General features: G+C 37.2%; 1 long non-coding RNA gene across 4 annotated transcripts in view; it reads left to right on the forward strand.

Annotated features, from left to right (window-relative positions):
• Positions 1 to 1,220: 1,220 nt before the first annotated feature.
• The window catches only part of LOC107968063 (uncharacterized), a 45,822-nt gene continuing 32,822 nt past the window's right edge, over positions 1,221 to 14,220 (forward strand). For 2 of the 4 annotated variants that reach the window (XR_010150506.1, XR_010150507.1), the window contains exon 1: positions 1,231 to 1,822. This is a non-coding gene — a long non-coding RNA (uncharacterized LOC107968063). Of the gene's footprint in view, positions 1,823 to 14,220 lie in introns of all 4 variants that reach the window. The other 2 variants (XR_010150505.1, XR_001708943.4) reach the window with 2 other exon arrangements.

Below are 14,220 nucleotides of genomic sequence, written 5' to 3' on the forward strand. Positions count from 1 at the left end.
TATTAAAATGTTGTAGAATCTCTGTTATACTATTTCACTGTGAATTTTCTATATCTTAGGGAAAACAAAGAGGTTTAAGCTTCAAAAATTACGATTAGCATAATACCCTTCAAATCCCGGGTCACTTACATAAGCTTCCCTAAAGTTTAGCACCACTAATTAACTCCAACTTACTTTACATAGCAATCCACAAGCCCTTCACATGGAAGAAATAAAAATATGGCTCTTTTAAAGGCCAATAAATGACATTATAGAAATGCTTTGGGAGTAATAAAAATAACTTGCAAAATAATTCTGAGAAAGTTACAGCCTGTGAAAGTGTGTCATACAAAGTCCTTACTCACGTATGGGGTTTGATAAGCTTAGAGAGCTGAAGATTCATATGCAACCTATCATCCTTAATGTACCTAAGAATTCTCTCAATTATAAAGTAAATAGGGAGTTTAAGTAGTCTGAATGACTTTTTAAAATATTTGTTACTTACTCTGGATTCTTGCAGCCTAATATAAAGGATATTTTTACAATAAATAATTGGTATAATCTTACAAAATATATGTCACCTGGATTTCGTGAAAGAGACTAATTGATGAAATAGACTATTATAATTGTGAAGGCATCAGCCATAAAGAAAATAATGATAATTTACTACCATTATACACTCCAAAGTTCTTATAATTGGCATTTTAAATGGTAATGGTGGCATTTCTGCAAATATTCAGGAAAACAAAAACTATTTTGATTTTAAAAAGGAGATCATGTTATTCTATAAATTATGTTGGAAAACTTGTAATTGCATGCTTTCAAACTAATAAAAGACTGGAATCCATAATATAATAGGAAAGGTTTTTGGTATTTTATATGGTATAGCAATTTGATTTTTATTTTTTTAAAAAACTTATGATGGTTGTGCTTTCATAATGTAAAAGGAACTATATTGGATCTTTCTCATTTATATGCCTGCCCTCTCCAAGTGAGACGTGAAGCCAGCTGTACTTCCTGGGTTGAGTGGGGACTTGGAGAACTTTTCTATCTAGCTAAAGGTTTGTAAATGCACCAGTCAAAACTCTGTAAAAGCACACCAATCAGTGCTCTGTGTCAGCTAAAGGTTTGTAAACGCACTAATCAGCACTCTGCAAAAACGGACCAATCAGCACTCTGTAAAATGGACCAATCATCACTCTGTAAAAGGACCAATCAGCACTCTGTAAAGTGGACCAATCGGCCAGATGTGGGTGGGGACAAATAAGGGAATATATGCTGGCCACCTCAGCCAGGGGTAGCAACCCACTGGGGTCTCCTTCCGCTGTGTGGAAGGGTTGTTTTTCTGCTCTTCGCAATAAATCTTGCGGCTGCTCATTCTTTGGGTTGCCGCTGCCTTTTATGAGTTGTAGCACTCACCGCGAAGGTCTGCAGCTTCACTCCTGAAGCCAGCTAGAGCCAGCGAGACCACGAACCCACTGGGAGGGATGAACAACTCCGGACACGCCACCTTTATGAACTGTTAACACTCACAGCGAAGGTCTGCAGCTTCACTCCTGAAGCCAGCGAGACCACAAACCCACTGGGAGGAATGCACAACTCCGGACGCCCTGCCTTTAAAAGCTGTAACGGTCACTGCGAAGGTCTGCGGCTTCACTCCTGAAGTCAGCGAAACCACGAACCCACCTGAAGGAAGAAACTCCGGACACGTCCGAACACCAGAAGGAACAAACTCTGGACACACCATCTTTAACTGTAACACTCACCACGAGGGCCGCAGCTTCATTCTTGAAGTCAGCGAGACCAAGAACCCACCAATTCCGAACACGCAAGTATTCGTAACGTAATAACCTTACACATAGTTTAAAAAATCATCTCAAAGTTCCTAAGACTGTCTTTGTTTTTAAATAATGATTAATATAATGTTTGATTTTCTTTGGAGAAAAATATAGTTTTTCAAAATGCTTATCACCTTCTTATGATTGAACACTCCCTATTCAAACCTGTTTTTGATTTTCCAAGTATCTCATTAAAAATAGTTATATATTTTATGTTGAAATGTTTTTACATATAATCAGGCATGAAATATTCATACTCAGAAGGTAACACATAAAACTCACAACAATCAAGATTGTCAGAGGTCATTCTTCTTATTTTTCTCTACTTCTTAGTACTTTCTAACCTCTTCACCCCAAGGGAGAGACTTATAGCATGGTGCAATTCAAGTTTGAACTTATGATTTTAAAATGGCTATTTAGTCTGGTAGTAACTGTTAATCAAGGACACAATGTTTATATGTCAGTGATGTCAAAGCAGAACTCACTAATATTACAGAAGCCATGCTCAAAAAACAGCTGGGAGATAAGCAGTAATTGAACATACTTAAAAATCCACCCCATGTACTGAACAGATTTCAGTGTCTGCTATGTTTAAGGTCCACTGAGTTGTGAAATGGCTGTTTCATTCACACAGATGTTAATATCTCCAGGCTCTTCTCTAGCTTTGTAGCTTCTCATTTACATATCTGCAGTAAGTTTGGTGTTCATGAAGTGAGATACAGCTACTTGTCACTACTCTTTGTTATAATAAAGCATGTTCAAGACAAAATACCAGCGACTCCTATTTTGCTTAATTACAGCTCATTAAGGCTTAAGAAGAAAAATAATAAAGGAACATAGCAATAGGTGTTCAGTCACCAGTGCTTCATTAGTCCTTTTACTGTTTAAATACCTGAAGCTGATGAATATAAATTACTCATACAAATGCAGTTTAAAAAGTTTTTGCTCTCTTTTTTCCTCTGTGTAAACAGTATCAAATAATGAAATTGATTATCTGATATTATGAGAGTTAAATTTTCTTGAGAGTGAAATTTTATTTTTACATGCTTAGCATATTTTTTATGTAGATATGTATGCTGAGCAGTTCCCAAGCTGTTTAAAAATCATTTGATCAAATAAAATGGAAAATGCATGGATTCTAAATCACAGGTTAAAGAGAGACATAGCATAGCTAATTATGTCTCACATTCCAAGATAACGTTACTTGTTCTGATGAGGTTGAACATACTAATGTCTAAATGCCAATACTTTCCACACAACTGGTATCTTTCAATTAAATATATTCTCTTGATGCAAACGGTCAGTTATTTGCTACAATGACTCTACTTCAGGAAACTAAATACCTCTTGACAACAAGCTGCTCAATCCTGAAATTCATCAGGGTGCATTTTATTGTTTTCCCTTCACAGACTAACAAATAGTGTTACTTTTGATTTTAGTTTTGCAGAAATATACTCTGTAAGTAAATTTTATAGCTCACCTGGTACCCCGATTGGTCTTTCCATTTCCTTGAGAGCATTTTGCCAAAACGTTTTATATACTTTATTGAAATAATAATTCTTGCAAAAGTAATTTAGAAGTCCCTCATTTTGATATTGTCATTTAACCTACATTTCCAGATTCGTAAATAGTGCTCAATGAGAATGGTCTTTTATTAGGATTTGAAGAGAACATAGTAATATTTTCCCTTACATTGAGAAGTGCATAGCAAATAGAAAATTATAATATTGCAAACATTTTTTCTAAGATATATCCAATTTTAATTGGTCATATGACTGACTCTGTGTGTGTGTATTCAATATCACATTTGAGAACAGAACAATTACACTTCATTTCCTTCATGAAATTAGCAACTTACGAAATACTTTTATTCTATTTAATGTTCGCTATTTGTTCAAGTAGGATTTTGATGCAGGATTTTTCTTCTCAGTCACTTTGCAAGCCAGAGTCCCCTGGCCAGCCATGTCCCGCCCCAGCCTCACTCGGCCATGCTGGCATGCCCCAGCTTGCCTGTGTTATAGCTTGTACCTGCATTCAGCAGTTTGCAAGCTCTTGTACCATGCTCGAGAAAAATGAGGATAGACAGGATATTGAAGGGCGAGAAGGGTGGAGAAGAATTTTTTTGAATGATGAAAATGGCTTTCATCAGAGAGGGGACATGGTGGGGATGATTCCCCTACCAGAAGGTGGGAAAATTCCCCCCCTGTGGCTGTATGTGGGGCCTTTTATGGACTCAGAATGGGGAGTGTGTGCTGATTGGTTTGTGAGTATGCAAAAACGGTTAAAGAAAATACACCACTCAAAGATGGGCAGGACAGTGTATAAAAACAAATTAGGAAAGGGTAGGTATAAGTAAAATAGGTAAAGGATAGGGACCAATCAGAGGAACACATGCCAAACAGGAAGACAAGTTCTCAATCCAGTGTGAGGATTTAACTTGTAGCTTGGCTTTCAGGCTCTAAACTGTCTTTGGCTTAGAGGTGGGGTTTCACTCCGGACCCACCTACCTGCCTAGATTTTCTCTGCCTCCTGCCTCTATCAATTTCAAATGCATCTAATTAAAATATATGCATATATTTAAAATGCATAAACAATGCATACAAATTATTGTATTATACATTATGCAAATGTATACAAATATATATACTTAAAAGATAAGACCAAAGGCTTAAATGCACATATTTTTAAAGATGTGACAAGATTTTCCATCTGTTAGAATAATACCAAATTAATTTATATTTAGTATTTTTGCCACTAAACTACCAGTTTGTCATAGTAGGTTTCCAGCATTGGTTTGCATAAAGGACAGCATAGGAATAAAATGCATTTTTCACACAATTCAGTTGACTATTTTACGGCTGACTTTTTTTTTTTTTTTTTGAGACCGAGTCTCGCTCTGTCGCCCAGGCTGGAGTGCAGTGGCGTAATCTCGGCTCACTGCAAGCTCCACCTCCCAGGTTTATGCCATTCTCCTGCCTCAGCCTCCCGAGTAGCTGGGACTACAGGCACCCACCACCACGCCCAGCTAATTTTTTGTATTTTAGTAGAGACGCGGTTTCACCGTGTTAGCCAAGATGGTCTCGATCTCCTGACCTCATCATCTGCCCTCCTCGGCCTCCCAAAGTGCTGGGATTACAGGCGTGAGCCACCGCGCCTGGCCAGCTGACTTTCTAATTTTCAAGAAAATTTAAAATTCTATTGCTGTTGAATAATAAGTATAAATATTACACGATGATTGTCTTGAAAGTTATTCATATTTATAGTATAGCTCTCTGTATATAACAGAAACTAAATCTGAAACCCTTTAGGAGGAAAAAAAAGCCAGAGATTTAACAACTAAGATAAGGGTGGTAATGAGGGCGCCTCAGGTTATAAAATTTTTAGAAAAATTCAGTGTGACCTAATTCTAGTAATTAGACCTGCATTTTGTGACCGAACCCTTCCTTGAAAACCTGTTTTGGTAACTAGGCCTCTAATTTATCTGAGTTTAAATTATGTTTTATCCAATACTATAACTCAGTATTACTTTTAATAATTGCAAAGGAGCTTAGCTAAACTGCAACATCTGAGAAAACAATTTCCAAAGTTTGCACTCATTTCAGACACGACCATCGATTTCAAGGATCCTCAGAAGCATCATCATTTCACAATAGCTAGCTACAAATTCAGGAGTCTCTATGACTACCCTCAGGTTCAATAATTCACTAGAAACATTCACAAATCCCAGGAAAGTGTTATGTCTGATGATTACAATTTTATTATAGAAGAAGTATAAAAATTAGAATCAGTCTAAGGAAAAGATATGCATAAGGTGAATTCTGGGAGGTTTCTATTTTTTACTTTTCTTAGAGATGAGGTCTTGCTAATGTTATGGGAAAGAGGTCCCAGTCCAGACCCAAGAGAAGCTTCTTAGAACTCATGCAAGAAAGAATTCAAGGCAAATCCATACAGTAAAGTGAAAGAAAGTTTATAAGAAAGTAAAGGAATGAAAGAATTGCTACTCCATAGGCAGGGCAGCCCCAAGGGCTGCTGGTTGCCCATTTTTATGGTTATTTCTTGATTATATGCTAGACAAGGTGTGAATTATTCATGAGTTTCCTCGGAAAGGCATGGACAATTCCAGGAGCTGAAGTTTCCCCTCTTTTTAGACCATATAGTGTAACATCTGGACATTGCCATGACATTTGTAAACTGTTATGATGCTAGCAGGAGTGTCTTCTATGCTAGTGCATTATAATTAGCATATGATGAGCAGTGAGGACTACCAGAGTTCACTCTCCTCACCATCTTGGTTTTGGTGGGTTTTGGCTGGCTTCTTTACAACAACCTGTTTTATCAGCAAGATCTTTATTATCTGTATCTTGTGCCAACCTCCTATTTCATCCCGTGACTTAGAATGCCTAACTTACTGAGAAAGCAGCCAAGCAGGTTTCAGCCTTGTTTTACCCAGCCCCTGTTCAAGATGGAGTTGCTCTTGTTCAAATGCCTCTGACACTGTGTTGCCCAGGGTGGTCTCAAACTCCTGGCCTCAAATAATCCTCCTGCCTCAGCCCTGCAAAAGTGCTGGAATTACATGCATAATTCACCACAGCCAGATAGTCTGGGAGGTTTCTAAATGTGAAATTTCCATTATCTTCAGGGATGCTTTATTCTTCCAAGCATCAATTTTTGGCAATAATAGTAAAGTATAGCCACCGCAAGAAGCTCACTAGAGCTTCAGCTTGAGAGTGCCTATTGAGGCTTCATGAGATAGGCATGACTGATTCATTGCTTACATAATTGAACTTAATTTTCAGCCCCACTCCCCAGTATGGAGGTCTCATGAGGCCCATGGCCAAACCTTCTACCCCAAGCCTGGCTTTGATGTGACCAACCCCTACCACGGAGTCATCTCACTAGCATAAACTATTAAGGGGAACATCATGAACTGTCACCTGTGGCCAGCGATGCACACAATGAATAACAAAGACACTGCCATCACTTAAGAAATGCAAAAGGTTTAGAACCTGTCTCTCAGGGGCTGAGACAATGGCCAGACCTCTCTTTGGAAGTTAAATTCCTTAATACAAAATGAACCAATCAAGAACCCAAATCAGAATCTGATCTCCAGGTGTTAACTCCTGATATTTGCTGCTGCAGTGAACAGCAATTCTAGCCTTATGCAAGTCTGTCTACCCAGATCACAGACCTTTGTCCATGCCCAGCTTTTGTGTGATTGTGCTCCATTTTACACTCAGCACAAAATAGAAGATCAACCTTGACTTTTGACAATTTAAATGAAAAAGAGAGCTAACTGGCTAGGTAGACAGATAATCCCTTTCGATTTCAGCTAAAAAACAAATACAAAAACAAAAATTGACTTAAAATCCACCTAACTGACATTTATAATGGTAAGTTTTTGAAATTTTTTATAAATATCCAAAATGCTACATTTTCTATCTTTGTTATTATCTCATATTGGGAACATTATCCCAATAATTTAGAATTTAAAAATTCATCTTCAATTGAGTGACCTTAATTTGACAAACTAACTCATGACTTTTGGCCAGTAGGCTCTTTTTTGTTACGGTAAGAGCATTATAGACCCCATCCCCTTTTCAACCATTTGAAAGTGAATTGTTTTTAAATATGTATAGTCTTTCCCTATGAACAATGTCTGTACTCACCAAAGGAGTCAGAAATAAACATTTGCAATCACATTGATTACTATTGTTTATAAGGCAGCTGGGTTAAAAATGAAATATATGCTTCATTAAATAAGCCAGGTCAAAAAAGAATTGGTGTCTACAGCAGAGTAAGCAGTTACTCTGACATGTGCACAGTTTTGACTGTTTGTTGTCTTTTTGTACATAGATTCTAGTTCCACAAAGTCTTAGACAGAGTAATTATATTCACAGTAGATCCTTACATTTATTTATTTATTAATATTTATTAATTTTTGAGATAGAGTTTCACTCTTGTTGCCCAGGCTGGAGTGCAGTGGCGTGATCTCAGCTCACTGCAACCTTTGCCTCCTGGTTTCAAGCAATTCTCCTGCCTCAGCCTCCTGAATAGCTGGGATTATAGGTGTGCACCACCATGTCCAGCTGTTTTTTTTTTTTTTTTGTATTTTTAGTAGAGACAGGGTTTCACCATGTTGGCTAGGCTGGTCGCAAACTCCTGACCTCAGGTGATCCACGTGCCTCAGCCTCCCAAAATCCTGAGATTACAGGTGTGAGCCACTGCACCCAGCCCTTACTTATATTTAAAATAAAAGTTTTAAAAGATTTTTAGGTGCTGGCTCATGCAGGTAATTTATTTTGAGAATGTTGATTATATAAATAGTATCCATATAAGAATAAAATGTAAATAAATGTACATACTATGAAGCTCTGCACTCAGACTATGAGCAATGACTTTTTCTTAAATATTCTATCTATAAGGACTTTTTATTATAAAATGTATGTATTACATAAATACATGAATATTCAAGAAATTTGAAAGATGAAATATTAAACTTTTAAAAAAATGGTTACTTTCTTTTTTAAAATTTATTTTAAGTTCAGGGCTACATGTGCAGGTTTGATATATAGGTAAACTGCATGTCATGGAGTGTTTGTTTGTTTGATACAGAGTCTCGCTCTGTTGCCCAGGCTGGAGTGCAATGGCAGAATCTTGGCTAACGGCAAACTCCGCCTCCTGGGTTCAACCGGTTCTCCTTCTTCAGCCTCCTGAGTAACTGAAATTACAGGCACCCACTGTCATACCTAGCTAATTGTTGTATTTTTGTAGAGATGGGGTTTCACCATGTTGGCCAGGCTAGTCTTGAACTCCTGACCTCAGGTGATCCGCCTGCCTTGACCTTCAAAAGTGCTGGGAGGTGTCATGGAATTTCGGTGTACAGATAATTTCATCAGTCAGGTGACATAGCACCTAATAGGTATTTTTATCCTCATCTCCCTCCTCCCTTTCTTCACTCTCAAGAAGGCTCTAGTGTCTTTTTATCCCCTCCTTTGTGTCTATGTGTTCTCATTATTTATAAATGAGACCATGCATATTTGTTTTTCCATTCCTGGGTTAATTTTCATAAGATAATGGCCTTCAGCTCCATCCATGTTGCTGCAAAGGATATGATCTTGTTCCTTTTTATGGCTGCAAGGTATTCCGTGGTGTATTTGTACCACATTTTCTTTATTCAGTCTATCATTGATGGGCATTTAGGTTAATCCCATGTCTTTGCCATTGTGAATAGTGCCGCAATGAACATATGCGTGCATAGGTTTTTATGATAGAAAAATTTATATTCCTTTGGGTATATACCAATACTGGGATTGTCGGGTCAAATGGTAATTCTGTTTTAAGTTATTTGAGAAATCACCACACTGCCTTCCACAATGGCTTAACTCATTTACACTCTCACCAGCAGTGTATAAGTGTTCTCCTTTCTCCACAGTCTTGCCAGCATCTGTTATTTTTTGACGTTTTAATAATAGCCATTCTGACTGGTGTTTGATGATGTCTCGTTGTTTGGATTTTCATTTCTATGATTACTGATGTTAAGCATTTATTGTCATATGTTTGTTGGCCACATGTATGTCTTCTTTTGAAAAGTATCTGTTTATGTCCTTTGCTCAGTTTTTAATAGAGTTGCTTGTTATTTTGCTTGTAAATTTGTTTAAGTTCATTATAGATTCTGGATATTAGAACTTTGTCAGATGCATACTTTGCAAAAATTTTCTCCCATTCTATAGGTTGTCTATTTACTCTGTTGATAGTTTATTTTGCTGTGCAGAAGTTCTTTAATGTAATTAAATCCAATTTGTCATTCTTTTTTTAAAATTTTAATTGCTTTTGGCATCTTCATTATGAAATATTTGCCAAGTTGTTTTTCCAAAGTGTTATTTCTTAGGTTATCTTCCAGTGTTTTGATAGTTTTTGGTTTTAAATTTAAGTCTTTAATCCATCTTCGTTGACTTTGTATATGGTGTAAGGAAGGGGTCCAGTTTCAATCTTCTGCGTATGTCTAGGTAGTTATTCCACAACCATTTATTGAATAGGGAGTCCTTTCCCCATTGCTTGCTTTTGTCAGCTTTGTTAAAGATCAGGTGGTTGTACGGGTGTGGCATTATTTCTGGGCTTTCAATTCTGTTCCATTGGTCTATGTGCCAGTTTTTGCACCAGTATCATGTTCTTTTAGTTACTGTAGCCCTGTATTATAGTTTGAAGTCAGGTATCATGATGCCTCCAGCTTTGTCCTTTTCACTCAGGATTGCCTTGGCTATTCAAGCTCTTTTTTGATTCCATATGAATTGTAAAATAGCTTTTCTTAATTCTGTGAATAATGTTATTGGTAATTTGATTGAAATAGCATTAAATCTGTAAATTTCTCTGGGAATTATGGCCATTTAAAAGATATTGATTCTTTCTATCCATGAACATCAAATGTTCTTCCATTTACTTGTCTCATATCTGATTTCTTTGAGCAGTGGTTTATAATACTTTCAAACTCTGGTTATCTATGTTCCCAGACATTTTATTCATTTTGTGGCAATTATGAATAGGATTGAGTTCCTAATTTGGCTCTTGGCTTGGATGTTGTAGGTATATAGAAATGCTACTGATTTTTATATGTTGATTTTGTATCCTGAAAATTTGCTGAAGTTGTTTATGAGATCAAGGAGCTTTTGAACAGAGACTGTGGGGGTTTTCTAGAAGTTATACCAACCACATCTCAGACCACAGTGCTACAAAAATAAAAATCAATACTAAGAAAATTCCTCGAAAGCATTCAATTATGTGGAAGTTAAACAATCTGATCCTGAATGAGTTTTGGGTAAATAATTAAGTCAAAAATAAAGGAATTCTTTGAAGCTAAAGATAACAAAGATACAACATATCACAATCTCTAGGACACCCCTAAAACAATGTTAAGATGGTCATTTGTAGCACTAAGTGCCCACATCAAAAAGTTATATATATATCTCAAATTAACAACCTAACATCACAACTAGAACAGCTAGAGAAGCAAGAACAAACCAACCCCAAAGTTAGTATAGAAGACAAGAAATAACCAAAATCAGAGCTGAACTGAAGAAAATTGAGACACAAAAATCACTCAAAAGATCAGTGAATCCAGGAGTTTGTTCTTTGAAAAAATTAATAAGATAGCCTGCTAGCCAGACTAATAACGAAAAAAGGACAGAGAAGATCCGAATAAGCATAATTAGAGATGACAAAGGGGACATTACCGGTGACCTCAAAGAAATACAAAAAAATTATCAGAGACTCCTATGCACACCTCTATGCATACAAACTAGAAAATCTAGAAGAAATGCATAAAATCCTGGACACAGATAAATTCCCAAAACTTAACCAGAAAGAAATTGGATCCCTGAACTTGAGTCAATAATTAGTTCCAAAATTGAATCAGTAATAAAAAGCCTACCAACCAAAAAAGGCCCAGGACTAAATGAATTCCCAGCCAAATTCTACCAAATGCATAAAATAGAGTAGATACCAGTCCTACTGAAACTATTCCAAAAACTTGAGGAGGAAGGACTTCTCCCTCAATTCATTCTATGAGGCCAGCATCATCCAGATATCAAAACACAGCAGGCACACAACAAATAAAGAACACTTCAAGTCGATATTCTTGATAAACATAGATGTAAGAAACCTCAAGGAAATACTAGCAAACTGAATCCAGCATCACATCAAAAAGCTAATCGACCATAATCAAGTAGGCCTTATCCCTGGGATGCAAGGTTGGTTCAGCATACACAAATCAGCAAATGTGATTCATCACATAAACAGAAGTAATTCTAAAACCATGTGATTATCTCAATAGATGCAGAGAAGGTTTCAATAAAATTCAATATCCCTTCATGTTGAATTAATGAGGCGTTGAAGAAACATACTCCAAAATAATAAGAGTCATCTATGACAAACCCACAGCCAACTTCATGCTGAACAGACAAAAGCTGGAAGCATTCCCCTTGGAAACTGGCAGAAGACAAGGATGCCCTCCCTCACCACACCTATTCAACATAATATTGGAAATCCTGATCAGAGCAATCAAGTAAAAGAAATAAAAGGCATCTAAATAGGAAGAGAGGAAGTCACACTATCCCTGTTTGCAGATGACATGATGCTATATCTAGAAAAGTTTTAATTTGAGACAGAGGATTATGAAATATGAAGCATCTATAGCCTGCATAAAGTTTGAAAATAACAGAAAAAGATGCAGCCTTCTGATCAAATTCAGATGGGAAAGCAAACAGGGATTGTTCAAATTAAATTCGCCTGTGAATAACAGAATAGTTCTGGTGGAACCAGCAAGACAAAGTTTGCAAACATAGCCACCAATGTTACTAGTCCATTTACATTTTAAGAAATACTTTATGGTGTAAACATTTTTACATATTTGGTCAATCTCCCAAGATGTTAATAAAAGAGAAAACAATACCATTCATTACAAAAATATGGCAAATGTATTTAAAAAGTCAATGTTCTATTATGAAAGTGAAAATAAGACTTTCAAAAGAAATGAAAATGTTACAATTAGATTGAACTGTCAAAATTGCATAATGGCTAACTTTAGATTCATTTAATTTTAAATTATTTGTAGTTTGAAAATAAGACAACATAGAATGATAAGTATTATATTATCAAATCAATGAAGCTATTTTTAAAAATCTTAAATATTTGACCAAAACTCTTCCCAACATTTTATATCTTCATGTTTTGCTATTTATTTATTTATTTGAGACAGAGTTTCGCTCTTATTGCCCAGGCTGGATTGCAGTGGCATGATCTTGGCTCACTGCAACCTCTGCCTCTTCGGTTCAAGCGATTCTCCTGCCTCAGCCTCCCGAGTAGCTGGGATCATAGGCGCCCACCACCACGCCCAGCTAATTTTTGTTTTTTTAGTAGATACAGGGTTTCACCATGTTGTCTAGGCTGGTCTCAAACTCCTGGCCTCAGGTAATCTGTCTGCCTGGGCCTCCCAAAGTTCTGAGATTACAGACTAGAGCCACTGTGCCCGTCCATATTTTATTATTTTCATAAGAATATATTTATCTAATTATACAACTTTATATATTTTATTATACAAGTCTTCAGAAAGATATACATCGACATTCTAATTAGTAATTTTTTCTCAGTATTGCCCATCTGATTCCCTCAGCCTCCTCCATCATTCCTGAAGAGGTAGATGAGGAGGAAAGAATGTAGAAGTGGTCACCTCTTCTGGGAGACAGATTGAATTTCACTTGCTTCCCACGCTCTTCTAAATAATCCATAGAGATTTAGTTTTCTAAATCCTCACAGGAAAGATCAATTCATTAAACAAACACTGCTGCTCTCAAAATTACTTCTACTCAAAAACAAATTTTTTTCTACCCTTATGAACCACATGCTCCCCTTGTCCTATAATACTGGAATTTCTTGAATTTTTCTTTAATAATAAAGCAATGTCATTTTTGAGCAAGATGGAACAATAGGAAGTAATCTGCCAGAAGTTTCTCATGAAAACAAGAGTTCTGCAACCATCCACAGACAAAACTGTGGGAGCCTTGAACATCAGGTAGGAGGTTGTGAAACCCCAGTGAAGCCCAAGACCTAGAAAGATCATTTTGAGACTGCAAACCCACACCACATGTGGCAGGCTCACTGATCGTGTTCTTAGTTTCAGACCCAGAAAGTGTTCCTTTCCCTGACAGGCAAGGCTACAGATACCTTTAGGCTTTATCCTACTACCAAAACCATCTATCCGGAGGTCTAGGAGAAATCACTTACACTAGTGTTTTAGAAGACAGGCGTGTCTGCACTCTGATATCAGTCACCACTATGGACCTAAAAGTTATTTAGTAACTTAGCTCCAGCCTCCTTCTGCTGTAATCCCAGCTTAGTGCTCCTTGGACAAGGACCCAGAGGGAGACTCATCCATTTGTGCCACCACTAAAAGACTTGCCAGACTCTGTCTCACTGCAGATCTTGAAGGGGCCCTGTCTCAGCCATAGTCCCTCTTTTCCACAGCCCCAGAGTTATCCTACTTTACAGAAAACTCCTGACATGCTTTCTGAACTTTATCCCACAGAGGTTTTTGAAAGGGGCCTGAATCTCAGTTGTAGTCCCTCTAAGCTTTCATCTGTGAGCAATCCTGCTTGCATAGAGAACTCCTAACATTCTTACCCAATTGTGTCACCAGGTCAAGCTTGTCAACATCATTTCCACAGCAGATACTGAATTAGCCCTGAAACTCAGTTATAGTCCCTCTCAGCTGTGGTCTGGGGGAAGTTATTGCCCTGCCAGGTCTCTGTGGGAAGATGTGCTCATCTGAGTCCTTGTGGTAACCTTGATAATCTCTTTCCTATAGCCAATCCTTAAACATCCCTGTATCCTGATCCCAGCCCCTCTTGTCTAT

Source organism: Pan troglodytes, chromosome 14, assembly GCF_028858775.2.
Source record: "Pan troglodytes isolate AG18354 chromosome 14, NHGRI_mPanTro3-v2.0_pri, whole genome shotgun sequence".
Lineage (NCBI taxonomy): Eukaryota > Metazoa > Chordata > Mammalia > Primates > Hominidae > Pan > Pan troglodytes.